Source organism: Musca domestica, unplaced genomic scaffold, assembly GCF_030504385.1.
Source record: "Musca domestica strain aabys unplaced genomic scaffold, Musca_domestica.polishedcontigs.V.1.1 61, whole genome shotgun sequence".
In the NCBI taxonomy this organism is placed as follows: Eukaryota; Metazoa; Arthropoda; class Insecta; order Diptera; family Muscidae; genus Musca; species Musca domestica.
This window is the reverse complement of record NW_026712367.1, coordinates 2,557,804-2,568,980: the sequence shown is the minus strand read 5'-3', so window position 1 is coordinate 2,568,980 and position 11,177 is coordinate 2,557,804. Positions and strand designations below refer to the sequence as shown.

Below are 11,177 nucleotides of genomic sequence, written 5' to 3'. Positions count from 1 at the left end.
TTTTATAATTTGTGTTGCGTTTCTATGGCTCATTATTTTACAAGCATCAAGAAAAAAATTTAATATTTTAATCAAATACTGGAAGAAATTGTGGGTTTTTAGAGTGTAATGGTTAAATATTATGGCGGCTTAAAATGAAATGTTTTAGAGTTTTTTCTTTCTTCATACTTTGCAGACATCAAAATGTGATGTGCGGTAAGGTGAAAAGTTTGGGGGAAGGATAGCCAATTAGAAAAAAAAGAAAATATTTCTTTTTCTCGCAGTCGGTAGGATTCGAACCTACGCTCCCAGAGGGAATCTGATTTCTAGTCAGACGCCTTAACCGCTCGGCCACGACTGCTTATGTCTGATTGATCGATTGAGTCTTTAAATTAACATAAATCGTTGTTATAGTTTGTTATAATTCGCATATGGGATTTCCGTAAACTGTTTAAGTGATATACTTACCAGATTATCTGGAGTAGGTACTTCAATCAATTGAATCTATTTATTTGGGTAGAAATATATGAAAATAAAAATTAAGAAAAAAATTTAAAAAAATAGAAGGTCTTGGGAAGTATAAACTGTATAGCCATTGGTATCAGGACTGAATATATTCAATGATTATGGCATGAGCTATTTCAATAAAAGAGTATTCGACATGAATATTAGAACTATATTGAAATCTTACCAAAATAAGGGAGTACAAATCTCTCAAATCTGCCTTTAAAGTCTCTCTTCGCCTGTAGAAAAATTTGTCTGTTACTGATTCTACCTATACCATTGCTATGTTCCAGTACCTGCAATTATCTACTAGTTTTAATTTTTTTTTTTTTTCGATATCATAGAGAAAACCCAGTTATCGTAATAAAAACATGTACGTTCTTGCAGTTGAGGGACAGATCGATTATCTTTGAGTAACGCCGGGTCGAAAATTTCAAATATAAATAACAATATATTTCCTTTGTTCATTCCAGGATTCGAACCATGCTTCCTCGAGTCAAAAGTGCTAAATTACCCCAAAACACAAGCAGTCGTGGCCGAGCGGTTAAGGCGTCTGACTAGAAATCAGATTCCCTCTGGGAGCGTAGGTTCGAATCCTACCGACTGCGAATAATATATTCCATTCTTTTTTGAATTTGAGGTTACATTTCTCAATATTTAAAAATAATATTTTTACGAACTTTTCATTATGGAAGATTAAAAAAAATATTTTTTGGCGCCATTCATGTTTTTTTAAATATTTTTTCAGAAAATTTCAAAATCACGGATTTTTAAAAATATTTTTTTTAGGGACATTACCAAGAATTGTCCACACACGTGGATTTTTTAAATAATATTTTTTCATGGATCGTCCATATACGTGGATTTTTTTTTTAAAAATATTTTTTTAAAGATCGTCCATATACGTGGATCTTCTAAATTATATTTTTTCAAAGATCGTCCATATACGTGGATTTTTTAAAGAATATTTGTCAAGGACCATCTATAAACGTGGATTTTTTAAAGAATATTTTTCAAGGACCATCTATAAACGTGGAGTTTTTAAAGAATATTTTTCAAGGACCATCCATAAACGTGGATTTTTTAAAGAATATTTTTCAGGGACCATCTATAAACGTGGATTTTTTAAAGAATATTTTTCAAGGATCATCCATATACGTGGATTTTTTAAAGAATATTTTTTTCAAGGACCATCTATAAACGTGGATTTTTTAAATAATATTTTTTCAAAGATCGTCCATATACGTGGATTTTTTAAAGAATATTTTTCAGGGACCATCTATAAACGTGGATTTTTTAAAGAATATTTTTAGGGACCATCTATAAACGTGGATTTTTTAAAGAATATTTTTTAGGGACCATCTATAAACGTGGATTTTTTAAAGAATATTTTTTAGGGACCATCCATAAACGTGGATTTTTTAAAGAATATTTTTTAGGGACCATCTATAAACGTGGATTTTTTAAAGAATATTTTTAGGGACCATCTATAAACGTGGATTTTTTAAAGAATATTTTTTAGGGACCATCCATAAACGTGGATTTTTTAAAGAATATTTTTTAGGGACCATCTATAAACGTGGATTTTTTAAAGAATATTTTTCAGGGGCCATCTATAAACGTGGATTTTTTAAAGAATATTTTTCAGGGACCATCTATAAACGTGGATTTTTTAAAGAATATTTTTCAAGGACCATCTATAAACGTGGATTTTTTAAAAAAATATTTTTTCAAGGACCATTTATAAATGTAGATTTTTTAAAAATATTTTTTCAAGGACCATCTATAAACGTGGATTTTTTAAAGAATATTTTTCAGGGACCATCTATAAACGTGGATTTTTTAAAGAATATTTTTCAGGGACCATCTATAAACGTGGATTTTTTAAAGAATATTTTTCAGGGACCATCTATAAATATGGATTTTTTAAAGAATATTTTTCAGGGACCATCTATAAACGTGGATTTTTTAAAGAATATTTTTCAAGGACCATCTATAAACGTGGATTTTTTAAAGAATATTTTTTAGGGACCATCTATAAACGTGGATTTTTTAAAGAATATTTTTCAGGGACCATCTATAAACGTGGATTTTTTAAAGAATATTTTTCAGGGACTATCTATAAACGTGGATTTTTAAAGAATATTTTTCAGGGACTATCTATAAACGTGGATTTTTTAAAGAATATTTTTCAGGGACTATCTATAAACGTGGGTTTTTTAAAAATATTTTTTCAACGACCATTTATAAACGTGGATTTTTTAAAAACATTTTTCAGGAACCATCTATAAACGTGGATTTTTTAAAGAATATTTTTTCAACGACCATTTATAAACGTGGATTTTTTAAAGAATATTTTTTCAACGACCATTTATAAACGTGGATTTTTTAAAAATATTTTTCAGGAAAAATCTATAAACGTGGATTTTTTAAAAATATTTTTCAGGAACCATCTATAAACGTGGATTTTTTAAAGAATATTTTTTCAACGACCATTTATAAACGTGGGTTTTTTAAAGAATATTTTTCAGGGACCATCTATAAACGTGGATTTTTTAAAGAATATTTTTCAGAGACCACCTATAAACGTGGATTTTTTAAAAATATTTTTTCAAAGTCCATCTATAAACGTGGATTTTTTAAAGAATATTTTTCAGGGACCATCTATAAACGTGGATTTTTTAAAGAATATTTTTCAGAGACCACCTATAAACGTGGATTTTTTAAAAATATTTTTTCAAAGTCCATCTATAAACGTGGATTTTTTAAAGAATATTTTTCAAGGACCATCTATAAATGTGGATTTTTTAAAGAATATTTTTCAGGGACTATCTATAAACGTGGATTTTTTAAAGAATATTTTTCAGGGACTATCTATAAACGTGGGTTTTTTAAAAATATTTTTCAGGAACCATCTATAAACGTGGATTTTTTAAAAATATTTTTCAGGAACCATCTATAAACGTGGATTTTTTAAAAATATTTTTCAGGAACCATCTATAAACGTGGATTTTTTAAAGAATATTTTTTCAACGACCATTTATAAACGTGGGTTTTTTAAAGAATATTTTTCAGGGACCATCTATAAACGTGGATTTTTTAAAGAATATTTTTTCAGGGACCATTTATAAACGTGGATTTTTTAAAAATATTTTTCAGGAACCATCTATAAACGTGGATTTTTTAAAAATATTTTTCAGGAACCATCTATAAACGTGGATTTTTTAAAGAATATTTTTTCAACGACCATTTATAAACGTGGGTTTTTTAAAGAATATTTTTCAGAGACCACCTATAAACGTGGATTTTTTAAAAATATTTTTTCAAAGTCCATCTATAAACGTGGATTTTTTAAAGAATATTTTTCAGGGACCCTCTATAAACGTGGATTTTTTAAAAATATTTTTTCAAAGTCCATCTATAAACGTGGATTTTTTAAAGAATATTTTTCAGGGACCCTCTATAAACGTGGATTTTTTAAAGAATATTTTTCAGAGACCACCTATAAATTTAGTACCATTTAGTACAGCTGTTACAAATTTCCAAAAAAATACCTACTTATATTAAAACTGCTTCTCAAACATAATTGTTGTACCCTCAGCCATATGACTAGAGAGAGGGTATATATCATTTAATACATCCAAAACGTAAATCATCAAAATAATGGTGTTAGGCTCTAGGTCTCTTTGGACCAAATCCGTTTTAGGAAATTTGCAGTCAATCTAGAGATGTCCATTATTGCGTTAAAGGAATGTCTCTCACAAGCAGTCGTGGCCGAGCGGTTAAGGCGTCTGACTAGAAATCAGATTCCCTCTGGGAGCGTAGGTTCGAATCCTACCGACTGCGAATTCGGGTATTTTGATTAAAAGACCTCAAATTAAGAGTGAAATTATAACTGGATTAGGATTCAGTTATTCGAACTCCCAACAGATTTTTATACCCTCCACCATGTCAGACCCAACAAAGTATATTTATTCTTGATCAGCGTAAAATTCTTAGTCGATTTAGCGATGTCCGTCTGTCTGTCTGTCTGTTGTAATCACACTATCTTTCGAATGAATTCAGATAGATGGCTAAAATTTTGCACATGTTTATTTTTCCAGTAGGCAGGTTAAGTTCGTGAATGGGCCACGTTTTCATATAGCCCCCATATAACGGTACCTCCCGATATTTGGTATTTTGATGATTTTAGCGACATTTTTCAGCAGAATTGTTTCAAATTTAGTATTTGAAGTCCGAAATGGATACTACACCCTAGGACAGAAAATTGTCTTTGCAGGTCCACGTCTTCGTATAGGCCCCATATATCAGTACCTCCCTATATTCGGTATTTTGACGATTTTAGGTACAATACCCACCGAAATTGTTTGAGATGTGGTATTTGAAGTTCGTAATGGATGCTACAGCCTCTGACAGAAAATTGTCTATGCCGGTCCAGGTCTTCGCACAGCTCCAATATAACGGTACCGCCCTATATACGGTATTTTGATGATTTTACCTACATTATTCACCGTTTATTTCAAATTTCGAATTTGAATATGGTAATGGCTTATGACAAACAATGCCCATGTAGCTCCACGTCGTATAGACCCCAATATACCGGCTGTATTTGGTATTTTTAAAATTTTAACAGAATTTTTTTAGGATTTTATTTTTTGAAAATTTCCAAATTCGTTCCAAATGGTGGAGTTCGACCCGCCCGAACTTACTGCTTTTTAACTTGTTTTTTTTTTGTTATTAAATTCATAGCCATTGATCTTTAATCTTAGAAATGTTCTTCTATCCTAAGAGCTTTACAGGCTTTGACTGCGTAAGTCCTCAATGTCAATATTAAGGTTATAAAATTTGAACTCTCTACGGATTTTTTATTTTATATTATTTGATTTTAATACTTTTTATAGAATTCTCACTTATTTATTTATTTAAATAGATTATATTGAAGTACCTACTTGAGTAATGTATTATCTCTTCAATTTTCGAAGATAATCTTGTATTTATATCAAATTAAAAATTTATGGAAAACACATATGAGAATTATAATAATGAAATGCACTACATACTTACATTTTCAGATTATAAAGCATTGAAATTCAAATATGTCCATAGATTGTAAGCAGTCGTGGCCGAGCGGTTAAGGCGTCTGACTAGAAATCAGATTCCCTCTGGGAGCGTAGGTTCGAATCCTACCGACTGCGAGGATGATACATTATTTTTTTAAAAAAAATTAAAATAATTTGAGATGATTTTAATTATCATAAAAATAGCACAAATTTATCTGGAATATGTCATCGCATGTCTCTGAAATATGGCTATTCTCTGTACGAACATTTCTTGAAACTTAACATCCTGTATCCAATATTTGTCTTCTGCCTTTCGTCTTCATCCAATGACTATGTATTTTTCTCTTCTGATTTTGTAAATGTAAATTTTGGTTTTGTTATTTTTGGTAATTTTTCTTTTTGGATATTTGAGTTCGGATTTCAATTGGAAATCATAGAATTGCCCAGAAAATATTGGGAAATTTTCTCGCAGTCGGTAGGATTCGAACCTACGCTCCCAGAGGGAATCTGATTTCTAGTCAGACGCCTTAACCGCTCGGCCACGACTGCATCTGTATTTTCCTTCCGTACCCTCTCTAAATGAAGTAATTATTTCGACATCTATGGAAAATATCCAATGAAATTTTTAAAATAATTTTTCAGCATGTTCCTGACTTAATTGGCAACATTACCCACATTGGTTAGCAACATTCCTTCAGCAACTTGGAAGCATGATTCGTGCATGCGTTTTCGATCTCCTCAAAACACAACAATTGCCAACTAATTAGTAACGTACTGCAAATTGACACTTGAAGCAAAGAGAAAAATAGTCGCCACTGACATTGTCCACAAAATGCCAGGCCTCCACATACCAGCGCAAAACGTTCTAAGCACAGGTATGAAAGAAATGTTGTCTCCTGCTTGCTCAACAATGACCAGTCATTTCTTTGGGCCGCCAGCCACCGGATGGGTAGAATACACACACATCATAAACTGCCAGTGGCTGGAGGCCTGTTTGCTTGGCTGTTACTGCTGCAAAAAGAGAAAATTGTTTGCCGCTGGAAAGCTGACAGGTCCAGCAAAAAAATGCTGTGGGGAATTCTTCGAAATGATGGCTCACTCATTGAACCAATTAATAAATGTGTGGAAAAAAATTTATTATTTTTTGTAGTTTTAGTTTCGATTTTCAATTCGATAATAAAATAGTATAACAAATTGTTAACTTATCTCCCATCCATATTTTATTTAGTTTTATGCCATACAAACCTGTCAATTAATTGTCATTTATTATCAAATTTAAAATGCCATGCTTTGATTTATATTTATCGGGGAGCATATTTTTTATTTATTTATTTATTTTTCAATATAAAATTTTAATATCTTATCTTGGGCAATTAGTTATAATATTAAAGCCAAGTTAGTGATACTGGCCATAAATCGAAAAATGATAGTGTCGGCTGGACTGTGGCCAATTTTTTTTTTTTTTGCCAAAAATGAATGGGTTTTGGGATTCGAAAGTTTTACATTTTTTTAAATATTTTTATCAGCAGTCGTGGCCGAGCGGTTAAGGCGTCTGACTAGAAATCAGATTCCCTCTGGGAGCGTAGGTTCGAATCCTACCGACTGCGAGAAAATTTCCCAATATTTTCTAGGCAATTCAATGATTTTCTCTTTGAAAATCAATTTGGATTTAGGTAGAAAAAATTAACTGTGAAATCCAAACTTTAATATCCAAAAAGAAAAATTACCAAAACAATAACAAAATCTTTATTTACAAAATCAATCAATTGAATAAAAACGAAAGGCAGAAGACAAGCAATGGATGGATATAGGATGGTTAGATTTCAAGAAAAGTTCGTACAGAGAATAGCCATATTTCAGACATGCGATGACAATATTCCAGATAAATTTCGTGTAGAAAATTAAATAATACGTGCTAGTTTTATAATTTTGAACAACATTATAAATTATTTAAATTATTTTCAAAAAATTAGTGTATAATTCGCATCATGGTCCATCTATAAACGTGGATTTTTTAAAAATATTTTTTCATGGCCCATCAATAAACGTGGTTATTTTAAAATATTTTTTCATGGCCCATCTATAAACGTTGATTTTCTAAAAATATTTTTTCAAAGTCCATCCTCAAAAGTGGATTTTTTTTTAAATATTTTTTCATATTCCATCTATAAACGTGGATTTTTTGAAAATATTTTTTTCAAAGTCCATCCTCAATCGTGGATTTTTTAAAAATAGTTTTCCATGGTCCATCTGTAAACGTGGATTTTTTTCAAATATTTTTTCATGGCCCATCTATAAACGTTTATTTTCTAAAAATATTTTTTCAAAGTCCACCCTCAAACGTGGATTTTTTTAAAATATTTTTTCATATTCCATCTATAAACGTGCATTTTTTAAAAATAGTTTTCCATGGTCCATCTGTAAACGTGGATTTTTTTAAAATATTTTTTCATGGCCCATCTATAAACGTTGATTTTCTAAAAATATTTTTTCAAAGTCCACCCTCAAAAGTGGATTTTTTTTTAAAATATTTTTTCATATTCCATCTATAAACGTGGATTTTTTGAAAATATTTTTTTCAAAGTCCATCCTCAATCGTGGATTTTTTAAAAATATTTTTTCATGGCCCATCTATAAACGTGGATTTTTTAAAAATATTTTTTTATGGCCCATCTATAAACGTGGATTTTTTAAAATAATTATGTCATAATTCATCTATAAACTTGGATTTTTTAAAATATTTTTTCCTAGCCCATCTATAACGGGGATTTTTTAAAAAATATTTTTCCTAGTCCATCTATAAACGTGGATTTTTTAAAAATATTTTTTCATGGTCCATCTAAAAACTTGGATTTTTTAAAAATAGTTTTCCATGGTCCATCTGTAAACGTGGATTTTTTAAAAATATTTTTTCATGGTCCATCTAAAAACTTGGATTTTTTAAAAATAGTTTTCCATGGTCCATCTGTAAACGTGGATTTTTTAAAAATATTTTTTCATGGTCCATCTGTAAATGTTGACTTTTTAAAAATATTTATTCATGGTCCATCTGTAAACGTGGATTTTTTAAAAATATTTTTTCATGGTCCATCTAAAAACTTGGATTTTTTAAAAATAGTTTTCCATGGTCCATCTGTAAACGTGGATTTTTTAAAAATATTTTTTCATGGTCCATCTGTAAATGTTGACTTTTTAAAAATATTTATTCATGGTCCATCTGTAAACGTGGATTTTTTAAAAATATTTTTTCATGGTCCATCTAAAAACTTGGATTTTTTAAAAATAGTTTTCCATGGTCCATCTGTAAACGTGGAATTTTTAAAAATATTTTTTCATGGTTCATCTTTAAACGAGGATTTTTAAGCAGAAGACAAGCATTGGATGGATATAGGATGGTTAGATTTCAAGAAAAGTTCGTACAGAGAATAGCCATATTTCAGACATGCGATGACAATATTCCAGATAAATTTCGTGTAGAAAATTAAATAATACGTGCTAGTTTTATAATTTTGAAAAGCATTTTAAATTATTTTCAAAAAATTAGTGTATCATTCGCAGTCGGTAGGATTCGAACCTACGCTCCCAGAGGGAATCTGATTTCTAGTCAGACGCCTTAACCGCTCGGCCACGACTGCCCCTTGCTTTTAAAAGTATGAAAGTGTTTTGCTTGGATATTAATTAAAACTCTGGAAACCCAGGTTCGAATCCTGCTAATGATTTTTTTTATTTATGACAGAATAAACAAGTAAAAAAAGCAATTTTTTGTCATAGGCTGTAGTATCCATTACGAACTTCTAATACCAAATTTGAAACAATTCCGGGGAATAAAGTCTCTAAAATCATCAAAATACCGATTATCGGGAGGTACCATTATATGGGGGCTATACGAAGACGTGGACCTACACAGAAAATTTTCTGTCAAAGGCTGTAGCAGCCATTACGAACTTCAAATACCAAATTTGAAACAATTCCGGTGAATAATGTAGCTAAAATCATTAAAATACCGAATATCGGGAGGTACCGTTACATGGGGGCCATACGAAGACGTGGACCTGCACAGACAATTTTCTGTCATAGGCTGTAGTATCCATATCAAACTACAAATACCAAATTTGAAACATTTCCGGTGTAATATGTCGCTTAAATCACCAAAATACTGAATATTGGGAGCTGCCGTTATATGGGGGCTATACGAAGACGTCGATCTGCACAGACAATTTTCTGTCACAGGCTGTATTATCCATTACGAACTTCAAATACCAAATTTGAAACATTTCCGGAGGATAATATCGCCAAAATCACCAAAATACTGAATACCGAGAGGTACCATTATATGGAGGCTATACCAAAACATGGACCTACCTGACCCATTTTCAATACCAAAAGTCCTGAAGACATAATATACATTTGAGTTAAATTTTATAAGCCTACCTAACTTCGTTCGGAATCTAGAGTGATTTCCACAGAGGGTTAGACGAACCGACACCCCTAAATCGACATAGAATATTATGCTTATCAAGAACATAGGTACTTTGTGGGGTCTAAAATGTATAATTCGAGGTGTTACAAACGGCATGACAAATTCAATATATCCTCCATACTATGGTGGAGGGTATAAAAACAATCGTTTTCGCAGTCGGTAGGATTCGAACCTACGCTCCCAGAGGGAATCTGATTTCTAGTCAGACGCCTTAACCGCTCGGCCACGACTGCTTGTAATTCGAGTCAATTTTGTGGAGTAGAAGTACAGCGAGTCTGGGTTCGAATCCTGGGTTCCTTTAATTTCAATCCTTTAATTACAAATTTTATTTAACTGTGCCAATATTTTTTTTTCAAATTCATAGCCATTGATTTTTATTATTAGAAATGTTATTCCATTCTGAGAGCTTTACAGGCTTTGTCTGCGTAAGTCCACAAGGCCAATATTAAGTTTGTAAAATTTGAACTCTTTACGGATTTTTTTATTTTATATTATTTGATTTTAATTCTTTTTTATAGAATTCTCACTTATTTTTTTGCTCAAATAAAAAATAAATAGATTATATTGAAGTAGGTACTTGAGTAATATATTATCTCTTTTAATTTTTGAAGATAATCTTGTATTTATAGCAAATTAAAAATTTTGTGGAAAACGCATATGAGAATTATAATAATGGAATGCACTACTTACATTTTCAGTTTATAAAGCATTGATATTCCAATAAACCCATAGAATATAAGCAGTCGTGGCCGAGCGGTTAAGGCGTCTGACTAGAAATCAGATTCCCTCTGGGAGCGTAGGTTCGAATCCTACCGACTGCGAAGGCAAATTTTTTTTTCTAAAAATATTTTATTAAAGTCTAACCACCACCATGGCCATTGGAAAATATTTTTTTATGAGGCCTAAATATTATTTAAAATTTTTAAAAATATATTTTTAGTATTTTTCTATTTTCATATCTGGTGCATACTTTTAGGAGTCATCTAGCTCATTCTGTGGGAAAATGTTAACACAATTTTATCTTCGTCCCATTTCACAAGCACTTAGCTTGTTTATCGCCTTAATAAAAATTAATTGAAATTAAACACCAGCCATCATAGATTTTTCTCCGAAAATCTTCGTGAAATGAAGAAAACCAATTTATGTTCAATTTG

General features: G+C 30.9%; 9 non-coding genes across 9 annotated transcripts; 5 read left to right on the top strand and 4 right to left on the bottom strand.

Annotated features, from left to right (window-relative positions):
* Nucleotides 1-258: 258 nt before the first annotated feature.
* On the bottom strand, nt 259-340 carry TRNAS-AGA (transfer RNA serine (anticodon AGA)). The gene has a single exon. It is a non-coding gene; the product is annotated as a tRNA-Ser (tRNA).
* A 669-nt stretch (nt 341-1,009) lies between these two features.
* Nucleotides 1,010-1,091, top strand: TRNAS-AGA (transfer RNA serine (anticodon AGA)). Its single transcript has one exon. It is a non-coding gene; the product is annotated as a tRNA-Ser (tRNA).
* Nucleotides 1,092-4,247: 3,156 nt separating this feature from the next.
* Nucleotides 4,248-4,329, top strand: TRNAS-AGA (transfer RNA serine (anticodon AGA)). The gene has a single exon. It is a non-coding gene; the product is annotated as a tRNA-Ser (tRNA).
* A 1,267-nt stretch (nt 4,330-5,596) lies between these two features.
* TRNAS-AGA (transfer RNA serine (anticodon AGA)) lies at nt 5,597-5,678 on the top strand. Its single transcript has one exon. It is a non-coding gene; the product is annotated as a tRNA-Ser (tRNA).
* Nucleotides 5,679-6,010: 332 nt separating this feature from the next.
* Nucleotides 6,011-6,092, bottom strand: TRNAS-AGA (transfer RNA serine (anticodon AGA)). Its single transcript has one exon. It is a non-coding gene; the product is annotated as a tRNA-Ser (tRNA).
* Nucleotides 6,093-7,068: 976 nt separating this feature from the next.
* On the top strand, nt 7,069-7,150 carry TRNAS-AGA (transfer RNA serine (anticodon AGA)). Its single transcript has one exon. It is a non-coding gene; the product is annotated as a tRNA-Ser (tRNA).
* A 1,946-nt stretch (nt 7,151-9,096) lies between these two features.
* Nucleotides 9,097-9,178, bottom strand: TRNAS-AGA (transfer RNA serine (anticodon AGA)). Its single transcript has one exon. It is a non-coding gene; the product is annotated as a tRNA-Ser (tRNA).
* A 996-nt stretch (nt 9,179-10,174) lies between these two features.
* Nucleotides 10,175-10,256, bottom strand: TRNAS-AGA (transfer RNA serine (anticodon AGA)). Its single transcript has one exon. It is a non-coding gene; the product is annotated as a tRNA-Ser (tRNA).
* Nucleotides 10,257-10,762: 506 nt separating this feature from the next.
* Nucleotides 10,763-10,844, top strand: TRNAS-AGA (transfer RNA serine (anticodon AGA)). Its single transcript has one exon. It is a non-coding gene; the product is annotated as a tRNA-Ser (tRNA).
* Nucleotides 10,845-11,177: the final 333 nt, after the last annotated feature.